Source organism: Schistocerca americana, chromosome 4 (genome assembly GCF_021461395.2).
Source record: "Schistocerca americana isolate TAMUIC-IGC-003095 chromosome 4, iqSchAmer2.1, whole genome shotgun sequence".
In the NCBI taxonomy this organism is placed as follows: domain Eukaryota; kingdom Metazoa; phylum Arthropoda; class Insecta; order Orthoptera; family Acrididae; genus Schistocerca; species Schistocerca americana.
The window spans coordinates 306,393,330-306,411,838 of record NC_060122.1 but is presented as its reverse complement, the minus strand read 5'-3'; positions in this window follow the sequence as shown (position 1 = coordinate 306,411,838).

The following is an 18,509-nucleotide window of genomic DNA, read 5'->3' as shown; positions in this document are numbered from 1 at the left end:
AAATATTTCTCTCTCTCGCGGTAATACGCAAACTGCTCCACTCCAAGTGTTTCCGCGACTGTCCGTCCGTCGCGCCGTCACATCCAGCACTCTCCGGTGTCCTATGCGACTGTCCCTCGCTCTGCACTGCTCAGAACTTCTCATATCCTGTCCCGTACTGCCCGTGTCCTGTGCCGTATTGCCCAGAACTGTTCTCCCGCTTCCATCCAGTCTCCCCATTCACGAGCGCTGTGATTGGCATGTCTTCAAGCCAACGCACCCACACTAACATAATGAAACACATTCAAAATACTAGATTTACATTTAAATACTTGAAATTAAAGAAATACTCCTACGGCTGGACCATAAACACGCTCTAACACACATTGCTAAATACATAAACAAATTAAATAAACATATATCAAAGGAATAGCAACAAAAGGGTAGGCCAGTAGCCTAATGTCGCTGTGCTTTCTAAAACACAGTAAATATTTAACCAATTTCTTCATGAATAGTATATATGGGATACAAACAAAGACATAGATGAATAAATATATTTATAAGCACGCTGCTATCATTTTTTCGTGCAACTGTGGAGTACTTATAGCCTGATACGATCGATAGTAATCAACCACTTGGACCTTCAATGACTCATGTACTATTCATATTACATGCCTGTAATTTATACCAATTTAGGTTTACACTAATAGCTTTCTAAAGATATGTCGATTGGCGAAATCTGATGAAGTTTTCAGATTTTGTAAATTCGTTGCTGGGTATTACTTGTATAATTCATCATCAGATACTAAACTTCAAACTAATAAAGATATTTAAAATCTGATTACACCATCAGAATGGTGGTGCAAATAATGGTAATGCACTTATTTCTTTTTGAGATATCATGAATCATCTGGCTGCTATTAACTTCTATACGAACTGTGAAGTGTCTGCCATTAAGGTTTCACAAAGTCCGCCATCTTTGGCACTCTTGGCATACAAGTATCTTCATTGACCCAGCGTCACCAAGGAATTCCCAGCCGCGTGGGGCTACCCTACCCCACATGCTCAGCTAACATTTGGCACCACGTGGTTGCTGCCGGGCCGTGACCCGCCGAGAGGCCGCAGCTCGGCCACGCCAACTCCGAACTTAAAATATTTTCAGGGCGCCACGACTTGTCCATTACCTCACAGTCCCAACCCAATATTTTACTGAAGACGAAGGATAGTCTAAGTAAATGGAAGCTGCGGCTTGGAAGGCATCAAATGAAGGTACCAAAATCTACAATGGGCATTAGTATATAAACTGATAAAGTCACATATTTCGTAAGTAAAGTATTTGAGTATTGTTGATCCATTCATTAGTTGCTCTTGTTCGTCCGGTACGCACACATTCTCTTCGTACTGAATAACGATTTTTTTACTATTGCAGCAAATTAAGCTTGTAATTTCGAACGTCTCACTTTGTCGTTAATAACTTTTTTGAACGAAAAGCTTACGAGGACACAACTACTACGTTTAACTCTCTCGGAAAGAACAAAAGGAAAGTTAGGTTTTGGATTTATATGTGCAACAGAAATAAAATATTGACACGTAAGCTGTTGTTCTTTGCCAACATGTTTCTGCGGGCGACTCCCTGCTATTTCTCAAGTTTTCGCGTGCAGAGAAAGTTTGCAGGCTGAGTAAATGTCAGAATCGACCCGATGGTGGGCAGCGCAGCAACTGGGAATTCGGCCGCTTTCTATTTTCCTATTTGCTTACTTGTGAAGAATAAACAAAACTAAAGCGAAACTAAGCTAGTAGGTTCATAACGCATTACGTCGTTTCCAAAGCAAGGAACGTAATTTCCAGTTCATGTTTTTTTTCACCTCTTTGTGCTCTCATCTACCAAAGCGCTGAAAACGAACAAGATAGCGATACAGGTGATGTACAGTTATAATTATGCAGCATAGAATTTTGTTAAAACATAATTTGTAACTTAGCTGCATAGCGAGATTGAAAATGTTCGCTTCTGTTTTCGGCGTTTATAATAGAACAGTCACAACTGAAGTGGATATTTGCAATATCACAATAATAATACAGGATGCTCCACATTCATACAGGAGATCGTACGGGTCAAAATTAAGCAAATAATCCTATAAACCTATATGCCGAACAAATACTTCTTAACATGTGGACCACTCTGTCCTGTCATAGTCATCTAATCGGCAATCCTATCCCGTTATGGATTTTAAAGGAAACCTGATGACTGACTTACCTGATCATCACTAGAAGATTTAAATCCGTCCACACATGACAGTTACCGTAATTTATTATCACACTCTGTATGAATCACAACGCATGCAAAAATGATGAGAGATTCTTCATACGATATTTGCGGAATGGTTTATTTACGAGACAATTAAGCCAATAGTTAAACCTTAAATGATATTAACTAAATATGAATGTCCTGGAATACTAATTGACAGAATGGACGTTTGCTATGAAAACAAAATAAGCTTGTAGCCAGCTGCTAAATACTTTCAGTGAAGCCAGGTCTGTAGGGAAGGCAGAGAATGGAGGCTTCTGGAATATTATGCTACAAGAGAATTCTGATGATTAGGCGGGTAGATCGGATAGGAACACTCTAGAATTGGAGATGAAATAAATTCAGTGTAACATCTTGATTAAAAGTAAGGGATGATTGACAGGACTCATCGTGAGACATAAATGAATCATCAGTTTGTTAATGAGGGAAGTTAGGATGGCAAAAGTTTTGATGGGAGACCACAGCCTGACTAAAGTAAACAGGCTTCAATGGATGCAGTCATTATGAATAAATGAAGAAACATGCAGAGTACAGTGGAGAGCTGCATCGATACAGTCTTTGAGCCCACGGCAACAACGGCAGAAACAATAACCTCCAACCCAATTTTTTCCCTAGAATGATAATGGCATTTCTTAACATGTTTAGGTAACAAATTATTGTACTGAAATTAACAGTGGCTGACAGTTATGACTGATCTGGCATGTGAAGAGGATATGATATATCGCTTAAAGTCAACGATAGTGCAGAATTTATGTGATTGGTCACTCTGAGTCAAGAGTTAGTTAATTGAAACATAAGTGGATCATAATTACAGCCTTTCGCTATGACGGAAACGCAAAATTAAATGCAATAAATTTCAAGTTGATGTATGAGGCGTTATACACACCCCTTGGTGCTTTGGAACTTCTTGCTATCTGTTCATAAATTGTTCTATCTTTCAAGATATCACCTCATTGTAATCTAATACATTATGTAGTATGGTTGGTTGGGCATCATGGTCTCCGGCCGCGGTGGTCTCGCGGTTCTAGGCGCGCAGTCCGGAACCGTGCGACTGCTACGGTCGCAGGTTCAAATCCTGCCTCGGGCATGGATGTGTGTGATGTCCTTAGGTTAGTTAGGTTCAAGTAGTTCTAAGTTCTAGGGGACTGATGACCACAGCTATTAAGTCCCATAGTGCTGAGAGCCAGCCAACATGGTCGGAGAACACTTGTAAGCGTAAACAGGAAACGAAAATACCTTTTTAAATCGTTGCTTTTATCTGAATATTTCAGTAATCAAAATTATAATATGCATATTATATCTGTGAGATTATTTCAAAGTTTCCCATTTCGTGTCCATTTACTGTAAGAATTGCAGACGACTTTTCCAGTGGAAGTGATTGACAAGTAAAGGCTTCACAATTGTTTCTCTGAGCAGATATTTTGTTAGTCATCAGTGTTTCGACTGGTTTGATGTGGCCTGCCACAAAGTACTCTCATATGCCTACCTATTCATCACAGAGTAGCACTTGCAACCTACGTCCTCAATTATTTGCCCGATTTATTACAATCTCTAGCTCTACAGTTTATACACTATATAGCTTCTTATAGTACCATGGAAATTATTCCCTCATGTCTTACGTCCTACCATTGTGTCCCGTCTTCTTGTTAATATCATCCATACATTCCTATCCTCGCCGATTCTGTGGAGAAGCTCTTCATTCCTTTCCTTATCAGTCCATCTAATTTTCGTCTGTAATACCAAATTCAAATGCTTCGATTCTCTTCTTTTCTTGGTTTTCCACAGCCCACGTTTCACCACTATAGAATGCTGTGCTCCAAATTTACTTTCTCAGAACTTCTTCCTCAAGGCCTATGTTCCATACTAGTAGAATTCTCTTGGCCAGTAATGCCCTTTTTGCTTTATATGTCATCCTTGCTCCGACCGTGGTGGCTTATGTTGCTGCCTAAGTGACAGACTTTCTTACCGTGATCCACTTCGTACTCACCAATCCTGATTCTAAATTTCTCGCTGTCCTTGTTTCTGTTACTTTTCATTACTTTCGACTTCCTTCGAATTACTCTCAATCCGTATTCTGTACTCATTCCATTCAGCAGATCCAGCAGTCATTCATATCCATTACCTTGAATTTGGATTCCAATCTATAATTTTTCCTTTATTTCCGTCATTGCTTCTTCCATGTATGGATTGAACAATAGGAGAGAAAGGTTACATCCCTGTCTTACACTCTTTCTAATCCGAGCACTTCGTTCTTCGCCTGCCACTCTTACTGCCCTCTTGATTCTTGTACATATTGTTTATTACTCGACTTTATCCCTGTTTTTTCTCAGAATTTCGAAAATCTTGGATTCTTTTACATTGCCGGAAGACTTTTCGAGGTCGACAAATCCTTCCAACGTGCCGTGATTTTTGTTCAGTATTGCTTCTATTACCAACCGCAACATCGTAATTGCCTCTCTGGTGCCTTTAATTTCCTATTTCCAAACTGATGGTCATGTAACAGATGTTAGCAAAAATGACTGGTGTCAGGAGATCTTAACATCATACTTTTTCCCCCACATACATAACAACTCCAATTTTCTCCACGCAGCTCTACACAAATTGGTTGCTAATTTATTGTCTTCTGTGTTAAAGTGTGTATTCCTGAATATACGTGGTATGTAGAAAGACGTAATACATTAACTTGCTTGGCGTTCTCGATCGTGCAAACAGACAAGCAGATTGTGAACACCGCTTTAAGCCGTGTCATATTCTGATGCATAACGGTAAGGTTATTTCAATAAGTTTCTTTTGTGGGTCACTTCATTTACAAGGACGTCTTTCTAAGCAGTCCCTCTGAATGAGGCGTTCACCTCGTTTGGAAAAAGGACTTCTAGGCATCACAACGGTTCCCTCAATTTACGTCTTCAGCTGTCTTTCCCTTTTCCGTTAGGATTCAAAAATGGTTCAAATGGCTCTGGGCGCTGTGGGACCTAACTTCTGAGGTCATCAGTCCCCTAGAACTTAGAACTACTTAAACCTAACTAACCTAAGGACATCACACACATCCATGACCGAGGCAGGATTCGAACCTGCTACCGTAGCGGTCGTGCGGTGCCAGACTGAAGCGCCTAGAACCGCTCGGCCACTCCGGCCGGCTTTTCCGTTAGGGAGTTGGCCATGTCCTGCACCCCCATCTCTCAATAACAGGAACTGGCACAGTATCAATCTAATCTCCTCCCAAAGTGTGCAAGAGCTCGAAAACTCTCGCTTCGTGGTTGACACACTTGACTGTTTTACTCATCCAGGACCCATCGTGTCACTTCAGAACTTCAACTGTGTGTGTGTGTGTGTGTGTGTGTGTGTGTGTGTATGTGTGTGTTTTGCTCCAAGCTTTTGTCACTTTCGTTATTCTCCATTTTCGTCCAGGCTATTGTAGGTTCCCCAACTGTCAGTATCTCATTATCATCTTTTACTTGGCCAAAGGTAGATTTTGCAATTCGTGTCACGTGGCACCCTAACCCAAATTTTCTATGCAGACGTTGGACTACACCTCTCCCATGGCAGTTACCTAGCAGTGTTGCCGTTCTTTTCCTTCTCAGTTTGGTTTCCAAGTTGTCTCAAGTTTTTATTAACAGTCCACTGCTCCCAGCTTTCGTTTATACATTAGTCTGCTGCAGCATTCAGGTATTTGCCTATGATAATCAAGTCATGAACATGAGAAACATTTCTGCCTCTTTGTAAATTCTCTGTTCATCCTGAGACTAATATAAAATTTTTTTGAACGATTCGAATTAGAGTATGCTCGACGAACGCTTCGCGTACCATATTTAATGCTAGCGGGACGGTCCCCTGCCATAACGGTGTTAGGGACGGTGACGTGCACCACTTTATATTCGTATTAAAACGTCAACGCTTGTCCATTTGCTGTATTTTCGGAGTTAGTGTGATCTATAGCCTCGGAATGGTGGGATTAAATCAGTATATCACGTCGCCTAGAGTATACGACAACGTATTGCAAGATTAAAACGTGTCATATTCTAACTTAATGGTGATAAATTCATGACGTGCTTATATTAAATTCATCGTCGGCTCTATGAATAATGCTGTGGGTAACGTTTGTTGAATACGCTGTGACAAATGGCTGTATTGGCTACATTCCATCACGTCGTTCTACACATCATATATCCAACACAATTAAAGATAGTGTAATTCAATTGTGGACTGTCAGAGAGCGTAATTTGTATTATTTTTTCAGTTAACGCACCTAAAATTCTGTTAATAAAAAGGCAAAAATGAATCAGCGAAGTTCTTAGAATATCATAGTCACGGAAAGTACCACAGTCACACTTCCACCAGTTACAGGGATATTCCAGAGTGAATTTTACGCTCTGCAGCGGAACGTGGGCTGATATGAAATTTTCCATTATAATGGAACTGTATGCTAGAAATGGACTCGAACGTGGAAACTTTACACTCACATGCAAATGGTCTATATTTAGGTATCCAATCTTGACGCATGAGGCACCTCAGACACCTACTTCCACCTCTACCCATCTCTCACCTTCCAAAGACGCGCATACATGGAGGCTCAAACAGCCACTTCAGTAGAACAGTACATTATAATAGCACATAGTATTCTTCTCGTGTGCACTGTTTCACACTGAAGTATGATTTTCAGTGAGAGGCAATAAATCAGACTAAAGTCTCCTATTTTGATTGAAATCGGCCAATCATGGTATGCAGAAACATGACTCTCTTAATGAACATTTTTGTCAAGAGAATGAAATTAAATGAGGAATGATATTCTCGTCGTCTCTGAGAAAAGAAACTTAATTGGAAGGTATTTAACTGAATTTCGTTATCTTAGAATACCACCAAAGTTGACTGATATGTAAACAACTCCGCAGTCCGTAAATACTACAGGCAAGAATGGGGAAGTTAAGACATCAGTGTCCTTAAACAAATGGCCTATGGAGATGCAGTTGTTCCGAAATGGGGACGCAAATTCGTCGTAATATACTGGTGTCAAAAGTTGCCATTCCTGCATCCTTAAAAAGACGTCATTTAACTGCATAGGCTAGATCTTTAATTGGAAATAAACATTTTGTTATTAGCGATTAGTTAACTTCTCTACATTGAGCACTAACGAGCCAGAGCACACCAAAATCTATGTTATGCTTACAGCATGATATGGTCCGCTAGCATTGTGGGAAGGCGCATTTGAAGACGTTACTAAAAGCACTCAACACAAGTGGGATGGGTACGTGTTAGATTATCACGCCTGGAAGTTAATACGTCTATGGACCCATGCATACAAAAAGCTTTCACAGTTTTCACCGTAACTGAATTAAGGAAATTTAATCATGATAGGCTCACAGTCGTTTCCATCTCACTTCGTCTTCTACATGTACTAGCTTGTGTCCTTACTACCGTTCGGGTACCGGCCTCACTATCAACAGAAATAACTCTTTTGCGTTGTGATAATCACATACGGAATATGCGTAGCATCAGCTAAAATCCTGTGTAATGTAAATGGATATAATGCGTAAACATCCTGGGATTCTGCTAAGCTCCAGGAATGTATCAAGTAGACAACATTACCACCAGACAAATATTTATAAACGGAATTTTGGCCATAAAAGTTCACATCGGTGTGGTTCTAAGTGTAGATAATCATGTGATTCCTATGCAGTATTTGCTGGTACTCAGACGAGACAAAAATGAACATTCTAAGTATGGGTTAAATACAAATTAACTCATGAAACCAGAGACATCATATAACGGACGAACGAGGATATGTCCTATCTACGAGATCATTTAGTCTGCTCTCACTTCGGGGCTCCGTCATACGGCAGACTACTGAATTTCTGACGACAGTGAGACGCGGATTACTTGAAGGACAACTGAAAGCGTTGATTTTCAGCTGGCCTCATCAAATAATACACCCGTAAAACCACGCTGTCACTATATGACTCCTCATGGACACCAATAAAAGTGGATGTTAACTATTACGAAAATGTGCCTTCACTACGGGGTCCTTCAGGTGATGAACTGATGTAGCGTCCTAACTGCGAAGTCCTCCGTAACAGACAGAGAAATGGACATGAGCCCTCATAAGCGGACCTATCAAAGTGTACCTGTGTACCTCATTATATGAAAGACCAATGGAAGTATACCCTCATTACAAGACTCATCATATATTAATGTAAGTGTGCCATCATTACCAGTTCCATGTATGATAGATCAATGAAAGCATGCTCTGCATATGAGGCCCATCCTACGACGCAGCAATGAGTAGGGGCTCTCACTAAGAGGTCCATGACAAGCCACACCAATAAAAGCAAACTCATACTAAGGTCCGTCGTACGGTGAACCAGTTGAAACTTGCATATCTAATCCCAGCTATTCCAATCAAATTAAAACGTAACCAGGTTTTAGGGCTACGGATCTGTTTATTTAACTTCTTGATTTCCGATTATGATGAAATGGGTTGAGCATCTCCTCACAACACTGGTCTACACCTGCAATTAAGTCTGTCCTCTTCGTATGTTGTACGTCAGGAACAATTTGTCAAGTTAATCAGATCAAAATGATGTATTTGAAAAAGTTAGATGCTTTTAGAAAACATTTATTGCACAACAAAAATCTCGCAACATCGACCTTTAAAAAATCTGAGACAATACAAGACATTTACTGCTACTGCTGCTTGTCCTTATGTGTATTTTGACAGTAGAAATGTCAGGATGTGTGTTCTTTTACACACATTCTTCAAAAATTACCATTAAAATTTGTTTGCTCTTCGAAAATAAGTTACAGGATTTAGTTCTGCTATTTATTGCAAGGTTAACATGCTGAAATATCACAATTACTGCCGCCAAATTACATGAAACACCTTCCCACAACAGCGTCTGAATTGTGCTGTATATCTTAATAACTTCAGAAATACAGGTTTCATTTTGATCTTCAAGTGAATCCTGCCTCTTTATGATTAGCTGAATAAAAATTACCATGAATTTTGTATGAGCGAGTTTTCTAAGTACTTCTTTCGACATTTTGTTTACAACATTTTTGTTACTTGCTCTTCTATTTTTCCAATTAACCAATGAAAGTGTGCCCTCACTTGGGGCTCTTCATGTAATGGACAAATAAAATATTTGTTCAGAATTATCAGCGTAGTGTTACGAAATGTAACTCGTCTAAACAAAGTTTGTTATTTTCTGATTTTATTTCTTAATTTCAGACAATATTTTTCTCTTCCGATCATCTTCCTGTTAATTTTTCTTCAGTTTCTAGAATGACTATTGATTTTGAATATATAAGGAGAAAAGGAACCTGAATGACAAATGAACGGATAGAATAGTCACTGAACCAACCAACATAAAATTTGCTAATGCATATTTGCTGTGAAGCATACCTGGATGTTCGTAACTTATTGCATATTAACACCCAGACAGTAGAATAAAGGCTCAAGAAATGAGATTTCCGAGAAGAGTTGAAGGACATGTAAGGGAAGATAGTAAAAGAAATGAGGATACAAGGAAACGTTAAGGAATGTTTAACCTAATCGAAAAAAATGAAGGAAAATAGGAGAAAATGAAAGGAAAATGTAAGCAGTATGGGTGTATAAAGTTCTCCGGTAACAGCTCTCAATTACAAATGCACTGGAAGACTGTACAAGAGATGGAGTACCGCAATAAACAGTTTGCCAAAGTTTGGACAATAGATGAAGTAAATAATAATAATAACAAAAACCATAATAATAATAATTTTTATCTGAATACATACTTCCAGTATACGCGGTACAAGTTCACAAACCAGATCCGAAAGGAATGACGCTAAATGTGTTTCGAGGTATCTGGTCTCATGTCACTGACACATTATTTCCGTGTTCGGCGATGCTCTCTCATGCATACGGTTTCGTACCACGTAAGATGACAAAGTATGGCTACTGCTAAGGTTAAAGAGTTAATCGAAGACGGAGACAAAATGCAAATAGTCTCGTGAACATGAAACACTGCAGCAGTTCCTTGTGACAAATATGTTTCGGCCAAGAACGATTTATGAAAAAATAAAAAAATCTAAATAGCAACTCTTCTAAAAGCAAAATTCATTTCTGGTTAATTAAATTTACTTCAGGTACCACCATCCGCTAACCTCTAATTATCCTGAGGGATCCAACCCCATGACAAGTACCAGTTGTGAAACACTAGTGCTGCAAAGTGGGACGTTAAATACCTACGAAAATAAATAAAGTAGGAAACGTTGACGAATAATGACGAAGACTGGACTTCTTTTTACTAAAATGATTTCATTAAAAACAATCGCGATATGATGCAGAAGACAATACATCCGAAATTATTTAAATAATTATTTATAGGTGTCGTGCCTAAAATTATCGTGAATCGTTGAGCATAGGTAATTAGGCTTTTCGTCTTCAGTCAATTTCCACTGGTATACAAGTAGACGTCCTTAGGTGCTTCAGTGTCTTTCACTAATGCGAAATACTTTCACATAATGGATAAAATGTTGTATGAACAGTCTATACTTCTCGCTGCATGAATAAGCGTGACGATCAGCGTCTCCTGTAGTGTACTGAAAATATCATGTATAACGTGCGATTTGGGAAGATCGACGGTATGAGAGACAGGGATATTAGAAATATCCGGACAGAATCTGCTGCTGTAATGATCAATGGTTAGATACTCCAACCAGCAAAGGCATAGGTTAAAAGTAATTTCATACAGTCCGTTAAGAACTTTCGTAGCAGCTTGTACTCTGGTGCTAAGAGCAATCTTCAATTTGGTTTATCCCACTTCAAACCAAATTTTAGTAATAACATATTACGACCTATTTTATTTTAAAACATGTACAACTTTAACTGTGGATTCGATAGGGTACCTTCACAATATCCACCATTAAATGCGAAGAACATTAAACTAAATTAATTTCTATAGATTGACGCTGAATTCCGAGGCTCCGGAATATAATCGCAACAATAGTGTGCTTATGTCAGTGTTCATTTGAAACCTAGATATCTGCCAGAACTAATCGTCAGGGATCTGTATTATTAGTCATTTTTTCAGTAGGCGTTGTCGATGTTTTTTTGTTGACAGCTGTGGAGTTAGATATATATACACGTGGTTAGTGCATTCACATGGTTTTGCGGACAATGTGTTTTCTTCTGCAGCTTGCAAAATAATAAGACACTATTTATTTAGGTAAGCAAGGGTAAGAAAAGTCATTTCTTCTGAGAATTATGAACGCAGTTTGTTTAGTAATTCATGGAACTGAATTACAATTTCTTAAATGAATCATTATATGTTTTGGATTATGTCGCTCACGTATTTAAACCGTCTGTGCACAAATGAGTTTAAATCAAATTTGTATCAATTTCAATTATGGAGCAGGAAATATTAAAAGTTTTAAAGGTGGATCCAACACACTGTAAGATATTGAGTTTGTTTAGATGGATGATGTAGTTGACGGATGTTAAGTAAGATGCTCACACGGGTACTCATTTTCCGCAGACGGCATCCCAAACTAATTTCATTAAAATTGTTTCACTGAGGGACTAAATGGAGAGGCTATCACTCTCGCCATTCAGAAGCTACTTGCGTAAGATAGATGGTACTCTAAAAGTGTGCAGATCCAGTCAGAGGAGTCAAATTGTAGAATGAGGAAGTTACCACAAACACAGAAGGCAAAAAAGCGAAGACAGAATCTAAAATCTGGAAGAACAGAGAGATGAAAGTGCGGTATTAGCACGGGAGAGTAGTCATTGGTCCCAAACCTGGAAAACACGGAGAGGCCCCAACCAAAACCGCCCTGTACCTAAGCCAGGAGTAAAGCAAAACTTTGTAAGTGAAACTAAAAACTGCTTCCACGTAGCAAACCGAGGACCAGTTCAATGATCGGTGAATCGTCTGCTGATATCAAAGATAAGGAATCTGGAAGGCTATACTTAGTACGAATGGCCAGTCCACCGCTGTATGGGATACCGTGAGTGTGTTTCCACAGCCACGCTGTGAGGGTGGTTCGTTACGCAAGAGGAAACAATGGGTGAAGCTAATATGTCCGACGCGTAGACGGCGTAAGACAATGGACTCCTTTTGATATCAGCGGAAGGAAGACCACCAAACTGCAGTAGTCCCCTTGATTGTGCAGAGTTTATTACTGTGAGCAGCAGCACACCGGGTGTCATTCCATTGTTGGGTAAAGAGAGATTTGATTTGTATCCGCATATCTTCATCTTAAATCAAGAAAGGGAATTGGAGATAATTGTGTGCCAGACGGTCAGCCAGTTCATTTCCTGGGATGCCCACATGACTTGGGACTCAGAGGAAGACACGGGTGAGGCGGTATGGCCAAAGGAAGAGAGGTGGTCATGGATAGCAGTGAACACACTAGATGACCCCGCCAGGAAATGGTGTTCCATGCCAGTAGGAGACATAAGAGTATCAAGCCTTATCTGTCGTTTTAGATACATCATTGTAGAAGACGGTGGCACCATAGAACTCTCGAAGAATGGAAAGTGCAAGATGCCAGAATATCATAGAGGCTACAGAGACCTTAGGTTCCTCAAATAGATCGGTGATAATTCGCAGTCGAGGCACCATCCAGGAAGAGGGGGGGGGGGGAAGAGGAAACTAGTGAGGGGGTACTTTCCAGTGAGTGGAGACTGGACATTCTGACGGGGCACATATTCCAACTGCAAATCCCACCCGAGGGCGGGTATCAGGAGAGAGAGAGTCCTCGTTTGCCAGGAAGACAGGGTGTATGGTGTGGTCAGGGAATCGTTGAATGGTGATTGCGTAAGGAACCGGGAGTTGGCTCCGTCGTATTTATAGAGGGAGAATCCCCGCTTCTGCGATGACAGTGTAGGCAGAACTCGTATGAAAGTCAACGATAGCCCAACGAACCCCTGAATGGTGGACAGAATCAAGTAGCTTAAGAGTGGAAGGAGTCGTCGAGCTATAAACTTGACAACCGTAATCTAGTCTGGATAAAACAGGAGTAAAGGAGAGTAAGATGTGTGGTTCAGGCGGCAGACAGCATTAAACTTTAGCAGGCAGTTCAAGTGGCGAGTATGGGCTAGCCACGTCATCTTTTTATCAAAAATAAGGCCAGGAAACAGGATTGTGCTACAAGTAGGCTCTGGTCACCTTAATCGGTAGGTCGACAGCAAATATGCATAACCTGCGTTTTAGAGGGAGAAACTGGAATCCCACGCATAGGCCCGTCGAATGGCGCTTTGGAGCGGGCTTTCAGCAGATGCTACCGAGTGGGAGCTGCACCAGATGCCAAATTGTCGACATACAACGCCGGGGTAATCAGAGGTCCAACAGAGGTGACAAGTCTATTGATGGCTATGAAGACACAGTACCCTGTGGGATGTCGTTCTCCTGGATCCGACGGGTGCTGAGTGAAGTGCCATTTCAAACCTGGATGAGCCGGTGAGATAAAAACTCGCGTACAAAAATCGGACGGGGGCCGCTAAAGCCCCTGTCGCGGATGGCAATAACTAAAATATGACGGCACCAAGCCACGGCGTATGACTTAGATAGGTCAAAGAAGATGATGTTGCCGGTTAGTAAGACTCTGTCGCATTGATGTTTCCAATTGGAGTAAACGGCCAGTTGTAGATCGTCCTTCCTCGAAGCTGCACTGATAGACAAAAGGCCCTGAGGTTCGAGTACCCAACATAATCGGAAGCTAACCACCTTCTCGAGAAGTTTACGAAGTACGTTGGTCAGGCTAATCAGGCAGTAGCTGTCGAGAGAAGTTAGGTTCTTGCCGGGTTTAAGGACACGGGTAAATACGGTATCTCGCCATTGCGAGGATAAGGCACCGATGAGCCAAACACAGTTGAAAACCATGATGAGATGTTGCCTCTGGGTAACGTCCATGTGTTGGATCATCTGGTTGCCGATGGAATCTTGGCCAATGTCCGTTTCTTATAAGGGGTAAGAGTCTGTAGGTTTTCCCATTCATGAAGGGTTCGTTATAGGATTCAGCTTGGTGAGGCTGAAACTGAAGATTTCAGTGTCTCGCCAGAGAGAAGTAGCATCATAGGAAAAGGACGCCGAGGCTGTCGCAGAGTGTGTCGTGAGGTGCTCTGCAAGGACTGATGGATCAGTAAAGAGACATGTAGATTACGATCCTCGACGCTGGCGGTCAAGAGGGTTACAGAGCTTGGACCAGACATGCGATGGAGAGTCATACATCCCCAGGGAGGAAACATAGCGCTTCCGGCACTCTTTTCTACTCTGCTTGATAAGGTAGATAGCCTTAACACAGAGATGCTTAAAAGCGATGAGCCTGATCTGTAAAGGGGTCGTATAAATTGTTGCAGCAGCCGTCGGCGTTCGTGGATAACAACTGCTACGCCCGTGGTCCACAAATATACCGGTCGACGACCAGGGGGACCGGTGTATAAGGAAATTGCAGTGCCAGCAGCATGAAGAATAGTAGCAGAGACGCCTTACAAGACTGCATCAATGCAATTCGAAATAGTCGTCAAAGTGCGCAGCGGACATATGTAAAGGCCAATTGGCTCTGCAGAATGCCCAACGTGGGGCCTGTCTGTCTGGCGGTCGAGGCAGAACGATAAAATCACCGGAAAGCTATCCCTGTCGTAAAGATCATCATGGGGTCACCAATGTAGGGAAGCCATGAGAACAGAGGAGGAGATCGTGAGATCGATAGCAGGAAAAGTACCATTAGTGGCACTCAACTGGATAGAGGAACAATCATTGAGGAGACACAAAAAAATCTGTAATAATTTTGATCAATTAGAAGACCCCTATCTATTGTGTCTCTAAATATCCATCTTTTCAGAAATGTTTGCGGGACTCGGCTGTTCGATACGGGACGTTCAATCAAACACCTACTTTCTGGAGATAAACAGTTACCTTCTGTAAATGAATCATATCCATAAACAAACCGCAACATAAAAAACTATTCCCTAAGAAGAAGAACTGCACAAAACTATAAGCTATTCCTTCTGTACGAAACTTGATATTAATAATAATTTTATTATTTAATTTGTAGTTGCGTGTTAGCAAGATTCTCGAAAACTAGACTGTGATGTTTCAGTTTAAGCAGTAATTAACTCTTCACACATAAAACTTCGTTTCATTCAACCTAATGTAATGGGACTAGACCACTTTCAGCCCCACGCAAAGCCTTTGCTACGCTGTACATGTTAATCCGGTCTGCTTGCAACTACAAAGTGAATTCATAATCAAGGACTTGCGTTCCATCAGTGGAATAAACTTTACGGCAAATCATATTTCAATGTAGGGATGCTAGTGAAGGCATCGAATTTCGTGATTCCAGACATTGTGCGTCAATAATTTAGCTGTCGGTTACATGTTTTTGATTTTATTTATCAGGTTCTGTGGAATCGTGCGAGCCGAAGCTAATTCGTCATCAAACCAGGCAGTACTTAATGAGTAGAATGCTGAGTAGAAAATGTACAACCAAAAGTATTAAACTATTAATAAATCACTCAAAATAATGGGAGTGTATATGAGTAAACAGCAGACTTCAGAATGAGTTTTCATCGTGTAGAGAAGCTTGCGCTGAATGAAACTTCCTGGCAGATTAAAATTATATGCCAGACCGGAACTCGAACTTAATAACTTCACCTTTCGCGGGCGGAGGGCGAGCTGTAAGAGAGGTTTGCGAATAGCGCTTGGATAGCTCAGCTGATAGGGAAGTTGGGCCGCCGGAAGGCAAACGACCAATTTCGAATGCGTGTCTGACCCATAGTTTTAATGAGGTAGAAGTTTCAAACAGCATCTTGCATAAAAAGTTTTCATCTACTGGAAGAGACTGCTGTAAAGAATATGGGTGTCCACAAGGAAATCTTTCAACTTGGATTTGAACGCTTGGGATCTTTTTTTTCTGTTTCGCTGGAAGTCTATTAAAAGTGAAACTTGCTGAGTACTATGATACACCGTTCTGTAACATAGTATTATGCTAATGTGTATGGTTCTTCCGGCTAGTATTCACTGAATGAATGTTGCAGTTTCCTCTGACTTCTGAATGAGTCAATATCGTCAACAAAAATGCACAACGGATTATACACTGTCCAGTCACATTTAACGCGACCACCTGTCAAAAGCTTGAATAATTATATTTTGCTAAGTGGACTGCTGCGAGACTGCAGGAAGAGTGTTATGTTCTGGATGGAGGAATGAGGAGCGATGCAGACTCCAGCTGAGCTAGGCTTCTCGGTTGAGGATCCTTGATGGGTACAGCCCGAACAAGATAGTCGTACAGATTCACGATCTGGTTCAGATATGGGGAGTCCGGTGGCCGGGTGAGTAGCGTAATCTCATCCTAGTGCTTTTCGAACTAGGCATGAACCCTGCGAACTGTTTGGCAGCTTTCATTGTTCCGCTGGTAGATACCATCTTATCTGGCGGAACTGGTCTCAAAGGATAGAGCCATACTTAAGTTTATCCATTGTGCATTCCAGAATAATGGCATAACCCAGGGAATTCCATGAAAACATTCCCCAGACCATAACGCTCCCTCCACTGGCCTGGACACTTCTCACACTCCACCAGTGTGATGGAGCATAAAATCGGTACATCTAAAAAGGCCACCTGTCGCCACTCCGTGGGCGTCCAGTTAGCACATGTAGCTGGTCCATGTGGTGTGGCTGTTATGTACCTATGTGGCTGAGCCCCTGACAACACAGGGATCACACTACTGATACCTGAGCTGTTTCCTCCCCATGGATGCCTAGGAGTGGCTGCTTATCTTCTTGGAGCATCGGAACTCCCAGCAATAGCCACTGTACACGACGGCCCTTCCTATGGCTGGGTGGTGCCAATGGAGTGAGGCCCTGGTTGGAGTGGGTGGTTCCAGGGAGGATGCTTGGCGCACGATGTTACATGCTACATGCAACGTGCGTATGTCTCACTGGCAGTCATTCCTCGCCTTGACGAGTAAATATCGAAATAGGTGGGTGGCCATAATGTTATGGATGTTCAGTGTATATCAGTTAATTAAATTTATGGGAAGCGTGCATTTGAAGTAAGGATATGGGATTTGCATGACATCATTATTGTTTCAAAACTACAAAGGGCTTACGTAGCTTAGGTCGATTAACGTCACTCAAACATCTATTACTGTCACCGCTGTCACACTGAGGCCAGTCCGTTAACATACGTTTAAAAAGGCGTCGAAAATATAAAAACTATTTGATTGAAATCTGGTTTCGCGGGACTGAGCGGATCAAGTTTTGGAAAGGGGCCAAGATCAACTACTGTTAGTTATACAAGAACGCACACAAATTTATTGCTCAAACCAATGCACAGTTCTCAATTTAAAATAACAAAGACAAACTTCTCCATAATAAGTTTGAATGATTGCTTTTAAATCACCAGTATTTAGAGAAACAGCTGAAGGCCTTATTAAAGCAAAATTACAGTATCTTCTCGGCTAAAAGCCGAAATAATATTTCAGATCAGCTAAGGAAATTCTTTAAAAGTCATGCATTTACAAATTCCGGCTAAAGGACACATTAAGGAAAATTCAAGTTAATTCTTCGGTTGAAAGCCCAACAAAAAAAAAAATTTCCTTCACATAATAAAATGGCTCTGAACACTATGGAACTTAACTGCTGTCATTAGTCCCCTAGAACTTAGAACTACTTAAACCTAACTAACCTAAGGACATCACACACATCCATGCCCGAGGCAGGATTCGAACCTGAGAGGTCGCGCGGTTCCAGACTGTAGCGCCTAGAACCGCTCGGCCACTCTGGCCGGCTTTACATAATAAAGCAAAGGCTTTAAAGATAAGCTTTTACACTGTATAACAGAAAAACATCTTAAGAAAAGTTGGATTATCTTCTGGGCTTAAGGCCCAAACAATCACTTAAGAATAATTACATACATCCTTAATATAAACATTTACAGAATATGGCTGAGGGCCATTTCAAGAAATCAAGATAATTAAAGAGAAACCTTACAGACAAGGATTTACATATTAAACCCACAGATTCTGAAACCAACGCGGCTGAAGGCCTAATCTTAAAGTTGTTATGAAGTTTGGCTAAAGGCCATATACTAAACATAAAACAGACAATATTAATACACGGCTGAAGGCGTGGCACAGTATCTGCGACCAAATAAAATGACAGTCAAAAACAACAAACAGTGGTACTCAGAAGCGTTCCAAGAGTCGGCCTGGGGAGGAAACTCTAATCACAGTTTAGATGAGACAG